This window comes from Mizuhopecten yessoensis, unplaced genomic scaffold (genome assembly GCF_002113885.1).
Source record: "Mizuhopecten yessoensis strain PY_sf001 unplaced genomic scaffold, ASM211388v2 scaffold2977, whole genome shotgun sequence".
Taxonomy (NCBI): Eukaryota; Metazoa; Mollusca; class Bivalvia; order Pectinida; family Pectinidae; genus Mizuhopecten; species Mizuhopecten yessoensis.
The window spans coordinates 26410-36757 of NW_018404814.1; the positions used below are offsets into that span (position 1 = coordinate 26410).

The window sequence follows — 10348 nt, forward strand, 5'->3', positions numbered from 1 at the left end:
AATGTAGAAAAATACATTAAAACCTAAGACAGGTTAGATCAATAATGTAATTGATCAGTCCGTTCTCACACCAAACGATGACATCCATTAACACCAATGCGATAATCGACCCTCATCAGAAATCTTTCGGAAACCGGAACTACAAATCTGTAATAAAAAATAAAATAAAAATAGCAAAACTTTATTTTCCATTCGGCACTATAGCTGTACAGAGTTTGAAAAGTGGTGTATTTTATTAACTGATACGTTTCTTTTGAAAAGAATAGAATTTTGTTTTCGATGGGTATTGTATTCAAGATTTTAATGACGTTTGTGTAAAAAAANTCGCGCATGTCATCGATCCACTCGTTTGATTTAACATCCTTTGATGTGATGGATTTTGCAACAGCCTCTATCATTGAATTCATCATTATCAACTTTACGCATGTCATTATAAATTCAGTGAAGTTCCAGTGAATTTTACAGAAATATCAATGCTACCTTGTTTTGCTTTTCGAATTGCCCGCCTTTATGAGTATGATCACTTCTGTAATGGCGGCACGATGTTAGCGGCACCTAGCGAGTATAATAATTACTACGGGCGACGACTGAAAAAAGTCGTGTATAGGGTAAAACTGAAAATATAAACATAAAATTCCAAATACTGTAACGTTTTTACAAAAGTTAAAAAGAAAAGAATAACACGAATATTTGAATTACATGGTGAAATGAAATGTACATTATACGTCTACCAACAATATCAGATACACATTTCGTTTAATTACTTTGACAAGAAAATAGCAGGAAAAATAGACGTTGATTGCAACTTATAATGAAGCACTAGCAGTAAATGGTTTCATTAAAAAAAACCCACCAAAACCCACCAAACAAAAAAAAGAAAACTGAACACTTGGGGTTGGACTGCAATAAACCAAATCATAAGTAATACTTACATGTTCTTCCTTGCAGGAACATTGACAATGTGGATGACAATTTTTCTTTGGCGCTTTTTCCAATCGACGGCGCATAGCCCAACTTCAGGGCTAGAAGCACACACAGTAGGGTACAGAACAACTCATTTCCAATTCGCTAAGATAAATGACACCAAGATTATTTTCTTTGCATTGTATCTATATAAAAAAATATATTCCGGAATCATGATTTCCAAAGGGTTACGAGTGTTAGATACTTACCCTCAGTTCGGCAGGGGCTAGACAAACTTTCTCAATCTTATTTGCGGTGAAATAATGGAACACTCTTTGGGCGTATCCCAACTCGGGCTCCACACTTAACAAATTAAAGTCATTAGTAAAATCGAGATTAAATATTTTGTTAAACTATTAATTGTGACAATAAATTTTCGCTAAATCGAAACAATATGAATATTGGAAAAAAAAACTCCATGCTGACGGTCCATGTGAACTGTTAATAAACTGCCCAAACTTACCACGAAAGTTCCCGATATACAGCAGGACCTTGCTTCATTGCGCTCAGCACTACATTCATGGTGCTAATCCAAAGAAATTAGCAAAAGAAATAAATATTAGGGGGGAGACTGATCATCTTCGCCTTACCAGTTGCCAATATTATTGGCAATATTTAAGACTGTGACGTCACAAATAACTTAATTATTTAGGCCTAGGCCTGAAACAAGACATTTCGTTTAAATTGAAATGTTATACTATCTCATAGGAAATTGGAAATCTTAATCATAGAAGTCAAAAAAATGTGATTTCTTAAGTTACATCCGGGTCAGGCTAAGTATTGCAGTATAAATATGCAGTAATTATATATGTGGCCATATCAATTTTCGCCAAATGGAACGATATTGAAAAAAACCTACTGCAGATATATACTGTAGTACATTTATTTATAGCAAACCTCATTTTTTTTTTTTTATTGTATAGTAATTTTAGTTTCTCTTCCGATTTAAACCATTACGCGCAAATATTGCACCTCTACATGTTATTAAGAGAAATTATTTGTTTTTAAATACTCAGTAAAATAATTATGTTTTTCGAACACATAACATTAAAACTGTGTAAGCCTACATCGCCATCGACACGTGTGTGTACAATACACAGGGACATGTGTGTTTGTTTACATTGTTTGGCTTGCAGTGGTCTATAAATATTACCCAATGAAATGACAGGAATTTCTTCGTTACGTACATCAGTGCCGTCATAAAAACGAATTCTAACATTTTATTAAGTGTTCTGAATATTTTGATCAAAATTAATGAATTGAAGTTAATATTTTGTTAGTGTTTATTTTTTATAAATGTGTGTACTGCAAAATTTTACCCAATCAGCTTACGTTTTCTAATTCAGAGCGTTACTTGGCGGGTATATTTCTTCAAGCAAAAAAACTGCGGACGCTGCTCTACAGCTTTCGGGTAGGTGAATATTTGTCGAACAAAATATAATTTCGAGAGTTAAATACATTATGTCATCTGAAGAATTTTAAGTATGGTTCACAAATACACACACCAGTATTAACAGGTGATAGAATCTTAAACATTAACTAATTTCAAAGGCGAATTTTTAAACACATTTTGTTCGCCAGTTACGAACTGACAGCTGCATTTCACAATGATGTTCGGTCAAGAAGTCTAAATAATTAGAAGCTATCAAGTTATTTTTTTTCTGTTGAAGAATATCTTACTTTTTCATTAGGATTTCACATCATTTCATCAATATTTCCCTGTCGTGAAACCAAATTGCATGGCTTTGATTGATGTGTAAAGATGGAGAGTCTGAACCGGCCTCCACCCCACCCCCCCTCCCTGCTCCCATGGCCATCCCCTTATATGACGTTTCGGTTAGCTATTATATTTAACAAAATGTATAGATGCTATGATTATGTATCATCTTCCAGGGTAAAAGGGTTAAGATTTATGGTTAAAGGGCCATCACGGTGAAGTGTATATATTTTTTTTGTCTTCCCCCCCCCTCCAAATACTACATTAACATATCAATTGAGTCTCCGTATGAAAATAACGATCGGATTTGGCTTATATATTTTCATAAAAATGAATAATTTTAAGATAATTGTCGGGATTTCTACCTGTCTGACCAATGTTTTATCAAAGGTTTTTCCCTGCTACAAATTAACGCATCCCAGTGGGCACAAAACAGCCTTTAAACGTTGCAGTTACGTCAGGACACAACGTTGCATTTAGGTAGCAGTAACGTTGCAAATTAAAGTTTGGGGAACGTTTTCATGTAACATTCGCAAAACGTTTGTAACATTTTGACAACGTTTTATAAACGTTGTACAGTCGTTGTCGCCACGTCGTACTTATAATCTAATATATACAGGCCTAGGGGTTCGTAACACATATCTGAAATACATACACATATGCTATACTGACATGAATCACAGCACATCCGCATACTAAGCATATGTATTTAAAAGATATTTGTAATGCACCCTGTAATGCAGACGAATAAAAAACACCATGCAAGCACAGCGTTACAAGTGGAAAATGTTTAATTGGCAGTTTGAATACGTTTGTAAATATCAACTTATCGAATTAGTAATTGTATAAGTTTATGTCGTTCAGTCTTCATTTTGACACTGTGCACATAACGTCTTTGGACTACATGTAAAGCACAGATAATTGATCTTGAATATACATGTAATACAAGAATGCAGGTATCAGATGTTTACACACGATCTGTCGATTTATTGTAAACAAATATTAAAAGTGTCAAAATGCAAACTGTAAGAAAAAAAAATCATCAATAACTTACCTTAGTTGATATTGAAACATCTTCAAACATTCAGACTGTGAAGCTAGCTATTAACAATAATCCAGTTAGTGTGACCTCCTATGACCAGTGGTCAGTTTGAATCGAATGGGCAAACAAAGAACCGGAAGTACAAAATACAGCGCAAATCTTTGTGTTATTTTTTCTTTCCGTCTTTATACACCAATTTCAACATTTACAATGTAAATTATCTTTTATTTATGATATGTTTAAGCAACTTGGATGCTACTGATGTTGACAATAAACAAAAATAATTTATTATATTTTATACGGGATGCTGCCTCTAGTGGACAAATTTTCAAAATAAGGGGAGACAACACCAAAGTGATTTGGTCGTTTTATCGCTGCTGCGGTAAGAACAGCTTTATTGTTATTGACATGTTTGTTTAGCCATTACTGGAATAATTTTTAAATGCAATATTTAAAAAAAGAAATGATTTTGGGAATATCTTGTTATATACAGTAATTAATATCTGTTTTATTTAATTAAAAATAATGGTTCCCGCATACGTCTGGCTACGATCATTGTGTTTTATACTGATGATACAAACTCCAAAGTATTCGCGTTTCTTTTTTATTTGAAGTGATTTTACCGTAATTACCGTAAAGTTAGTCAAGTTACCTTACAACTTTACTACCACGTCTTTTTCAAACATTGCCCTGACGTTTGGAAAAAGACGTCATCACAACGTTGCTTTTAAGTCTCATACGTTGTGACCAATAAAAGACGTTTTCCGGACGTTCTCCAGACGTACTGTGTCCACTGGGATGCGCATAGCACACCATTGGAAACTCTATGTTGGGGCTAATTGTAAACAAAATCACGGTGAAGTGTATATATTTTTTTGTCTTTTTTCTCCAAATACTACATAAACATTTCAATTCAAGTAGTCAAACTGGACATTTGGAACAGACTATGAATATGGGGATAGCAAAGTAACATAAGTGGCAGTGCATACAACACATACATTCATTAAAAAAAGTATGGTTTTTTACGTGATGTCCCTTTAAACTGTAAGCAAGTTTTTTTTCCAATGCCCCCCTCTAGATCTGCTAGAGCTGAAGAGAAATTCCCCCTAGCCTAGTGGGAAGGAAGGGGCTAGTATTTTCCCAGGGTGACGTACTTACTCCACATTCAGGAATGAGCTTGTCCCGAGTTTTCCATGGATGACCTACATGTAACGATTCCTTTGCAAGTGTCACTGAGTATTTTTTGTCATATCTCTCTTGTCCCTTCATAGGCACAAATATAACAGAAGACTTCATATCATGTGTTCAATGTCTCTGCTAGGAGCCAAACCCTTGACCTCTGCATTGTTTACTGGTCTTATACTCTATCGAAGGAGCTAAAGAGAGATTCTCTCTAGCCAAGTTGGTAGGAAGTGGCTATTATTTTACCAGGGGTACATAACGATTTTCAAAACCTGCATTGTTGAAATGAAATTCCTGAATTTATTACCTATAACATGTACACACCGGTCAACAAGCAACCTGAAATGGTATCTGCATGGTCAACATAAATTTCAACCCAATGATAAATGAGAACCAACTATACATGATTATTGAGGTTCAGCAAGCTCCCTTAAATATGCTAGATGTAGATAAGTTGTTTTTAAAAACCCATTTAAAGTAGGGCTGGGACGAATCAGGATTTTTTCGAATCAATTCACTTGATACACACTTTCTCATAAAAACATAAGAATCAAGTATAAAACCTTTATTTAAGGTATAACAAAACAAAAGTAACAGTTTATAAAGTAGCCATGGTAACATATTAAAGTTTTTTCCAAGTTAAAATGTTTTCACTGCTAGGGTAGATCATGTTGATATTGATTGCTGCTAGTGATTAATTGAAATGCCATGCTTTCTTTTTAAAAGATTTGACATTGAAGATGTAGACACTGTTTGGTATTTGAATGCAGTGTTCCCTGTCAGTTTTGTAATTGTTTTTTTTTGTACCCCATACCTTTCAAAATTGGGGTATGGCTGCATATATTAGGGGTACACCTTATCTAAATCCCCATGGGTATGTAATATCATCACAAAATTGTTAACTAATTGTAGCAATGTCATTTTTACAGGTTTTTATTTATTTCATAATATTTCTAGTTTTTCATAGAATAAAAACACCAAGAATTAGTCAGTAACAGAATGAAAATTGTGTAAGGAGGCAGTACCCAAATCGGAATTCATATTTGTATTTTTAATATATTAAACTTTTACATGAGCTATTAAAATTCCATATACGTTACACAGCAATAATGCATTGAGGCTGCAAAATAGTAGATGTGTAGAGACATATACTGACTTCCAATTAACATTGTTGTGGCCAGTTGAAAACACAAAAAGTATAGCAGAAAGCCCTAGTAGCATAGTTTAACAGTACAGAAAAGTGAAACTGATCGATGGCTGTGTGACATACATTAAACAAATGAATGTATTTTTTCGTAATGATTAGTGTGATCGCAAAGGAGCTTGACATAATTTGAACATTATGGCACTTTTTTTACAATATTCATAAAATGTCAAGCGCATTTGTGACAACAATGAATGTTGTTATAGAATGACAGATTTTCTGGTCTTTTAACGTCACTGTACCCAAATCGGGACACATTTTCTGGTCTTTTAACGTCACTGTACCCAAATCGGGACACATTTTGGATAAAGATCAATGTTCTTAATTAACACTATATACTATCAATTCCAAAAATGTTTGTTCATTTTTCATAAATAGATACTATCCACATTTCTATTACAAGTTGGTATTTTGAGCGCGTTGTTCTATAAATAGAACGCAATGAACCGGCGTTACTGTACCCTGAAGAGGATAAACGATCAATATCAACAGAAAAGTATGTACTTTAGTTCAAATAGTTTAGAGTCAAATGAGGTTCTGATTAAATTTCTTCTCCAAACTAGCATTAGTTTTGATAAAATAGACTTTAGAAAGTGATAATCAAATTGAAATTGTAAATCAGAAAAGTCTTGTTTTGGTAATTATTCTTACCTTTAAATTGTCCATGTACATCTGTACCAATAATCAGCAGTCAATAAAGCTTACATGTATATACAGTTAGATTAATGTCATAAACGTGTCATCAAGTGAAAACTGCCTACATAAAAGTACTTCTTTGCATTACCAGACAGTTTCTTGGGCCATTTTCCCACAAGTGTCCTGTCCTGGGTACTGTCCTGTTTGGGTAAAAAAGGTCTTCCAACAAGAACCTAATGAATTTAAGCCACAGATGTGAATTAAAGGAATGACAGGTGAGCACTACAGGCCCATTGGGCCTTTTGGCTAATAAAAATTCATTACAGCTCCGCTGAACATATATCTTTAAAAATCGTTTGAGTGAAAAAAACTGCTATATATTTTATATATGTCAATTCTTTTTCATATTTTCTAAAAGTATTATTGATAAAATGTTTCATTTTTTATTTTATGAAATAGACATTCACTTAAAAAATGGCTAAAAGATTTATTTGATTTTTTTTTCAGTCCAAGCTGAATTTAAAGTTTTTCTTTTCTTTTGGTTTGAGAATTTAAGACCTGCACTAGCATGTACCTGCAATAGCCCTGGAGTGTGAATGGATATTATTCCAAGCATGCATTAATATCCTTGCCCTTATCAGGTCATGCAATTTGTGTGTAATTCATTTTAATGCATGGATAAACAGATAACAAAGTGCAGTAAAATGTTATCGTAAAACGGAAAGAAAGATTCCCCGAAGGCAGGGGTAAATCAGATACGAGGACAAGATTTATATCGTGGTATGTGTTTGTATCTTTGTGGACACGTGAAGAAATCTTTGCTCACTGATAAGACGAATACGCTAAAATGTGATTGTTGTCGCAACATCAGATTTGTTGGGACACTTTTGTTATGTTATCGCCTACTGTATTCATTCCGTAATGGCAAGGACTAGCAGGTGCTCTAACCAACAATCTGAAAATATGAAAACGGAATAAATATTTATAATTTTCATCTTACATAATATCAGATCAATTTAAATGGTATTCTAGGGCTAGGTACAACAAACTTTCATGTCAGTTTGTAACTGTTGATAATTTGCTCAGGTGAATTTTCATCAGAATATTGGTAACAAAATGTACTACCAAGTTTGACACATGGTGGTTTGGGAGTGGGGGTGTTTAACCCTTTGCCTGATTAGTAACCTATATTATCTCCCATACACTGAGCCATAAACTTATATTATGTACCCTAAAGATAAAAATTGGTGTTTATAAATTTCACCAAATTTTTCACATTTTTTATAAAAAAAATCAGCAAAGTTGATCTTATCTCAATTTAAAAAAACAATTGTCAACTTCCCCAGGTAAAGTATGTCTCAAACAACTAATATAGTCTTTTCCACAAATACAATCATAACACTGCATTGATGTTGACAATCGGTAAAAAGACCCGAAATAAACAATAAATACACAATTTTTCTGACTCTGTTTAGAAATCGGACGGATTCAATAAGTTTCATGATAAAATACAGATCTAAAAGACCCGCAATACATAATGAGATATATGAAACTAAATAATAAAACATAGTTAGAACACAAAGAAAACTGATTTCAGCCAGAACTTAACTGTTTACACCTACAAATTGACTCCTCTATAGTAGCATCATCCTGAGTCGTTTGTTTTCTACAACTAACATCACTGTACCCGAAACAGGACACTTGTGACGAAACGGCACAAGAAACTGTCATTCAATGTAAAGAAGTATTTTTAGCTGACCATCATCAGATGATGGGCTATTCAAATCGACCTGCGTCCGTGGTCTGTCCGCCATTAAACAATTCTTGCAAGCGTTAATTATTTCTCTAGAAGTACTAGAGGGATCTTTCTCAAATTTCACATGAAGATTCCCTATAGCTATAATCCCTAGTTCTGCACATCCTTTTTTGGGACTGATCGCAAAACCAAAATGGCCAACAGCAAGCCATCTTGAATTTGAGAGTTGTAATTTGTTATTTCTCAGAAAGTACTGGAGGGATCTTTCTCAAATTTCACATGAAGATTCCCTATAGTATAATCCCTAGTTATGGACATCCTGTTTTGGGACTGATCGCAAAACCAAGACACCTGACAGCCAGCCATCTATAATTTGAGAGTTAAAGTTTGTTAGCACTATATTTTTCAGAAAGTACTGGAGTTGTATTTCTCAAATTTTACATGAAAGTTCCCCATGGTCCCTAGATTATGCAAATCAAATTTTGGGACAGAAGGGAAAACTAAGATGGCCATCTTGAATTGAGAATGAAAGTTTGTTAGCGTTATTTCTCAGAATGTTTAGGAGGGGTCTTTCTCAAATTTTTCATTGAGGTTCCCCATTGTTTTTAGTTCTGCATACTTGGACTGATCTGAAAACCAAATTGCGAACAGGCAGGCATCTTAACACCGTTTATGTTTGTTATCGCTTTTTGTACGCCATGCCCGTCAAATTTGACGGGAGTATTATGGTATGGCGTTGTCCGTCCGTCCGGCATAAATTTTTGTTTGCTTGCAATCTCCTACATTTTTCAACCGATCTCTTTGAAACTTATTATACATTAAAATCATGATATGAAGTTGTGTCTCCTTGAAAAGAATTTGATTCAACAATTTTTTTCCAAAAGTTATTGCCCTTTGTTCATTTCGGTATTTGATTTTTGTCTGGCATTCTCCTCCTACATTTTTCAACAGATCTCTTTGAAACTTAGTAGGCTAAATAATCATGATATGTTGTTGTTTTTCCTTGAAAAGAATTTTGATTCAAATATTTTTGCAAAAGTTATTGCCCTTTGTTTATTTCAGTATTTGATTTTTGTCCGGCAATGTCCTCCTTTATTTTTCAACTGATCTCTTTAAAACTTGGTATACATTATAATCATAATATGAAGTTGTTTCTCCCCTAACAGAATTTTGATTAGACAATTTTTTCAAAAGTTATTGCCCTTTGTTCATTTCAGTATTTGATTTTTTTTGTCCGGAGATCTCCTCCTACATTTTTTGACAGATTTCTTTGGAACTTAGTAGGCTACATAATCATGATATTTTGTTGAGTTACCCTGAAAAGNTGTTTCTCCCCTAACAGAATTTTGATTAGACAATTTTTTCAAAAGTGATTGCCCTTTGTTCATTTCAGTATTTGATTTTTTTCATCCGGAGATTTTCTCCTACATTTTTAGGTCACCTGAGTTAAAGTCTCAAGTGACCTATTGCGATCGCCATTTTTTTCCAAAACCGCCTAAACCAATTTCAATGAAATTTTCCAGAAACCTTAACTTCCATGGCCAAAGGTAAAAAAAAATAGTGGCCAGTTTGGTCCCCAGTCCCCAGGGGCCTGAGGGGCGGGGCCAAAAAGGGTCAAATTGACTGAAATTTCAAAAATCTTCTTCTCAAGACCCAGATATGGTAGAATCAAATACTCTTCATAGATGGAAGGGTCTTAAGGTTTTTTACCATCAAAAATTGTGAATTTCTTGACCCTGGGGTCTCACGTTTCCCCCTGGGGAGGGGGTAAACTTTACTATAGTTTATATAGGGAAATCACATTTTGGACCAACATTTGTTTAATTTCCATTGGAAGTAATTCAATTT

At 34.0% G+C, this 10348-nt stretch overlaps 1 protein-coding gene across 1 annotated transcript in view; it reads left to right on the top strand.

Annotated features, from left to right (window-relative positions):
- Nucleotides 1-2358: 2358 nt before the first annotated feature.
- Nucleotides 2359-10348, top strand: part of LOC110446740 (nuclear hormone receptor HR96-like) — a 291811-nt gene continuing 283821 nt past the window's right edge. The window contains exon 1 of the mRNA XM_021492033.1: nt 2359-2374. The gene's annotated coding sequence lies outside the window, so the exon portion shown is untranslated. The remainder of the gene's footprint in view (nt 2375-10348) is intronic.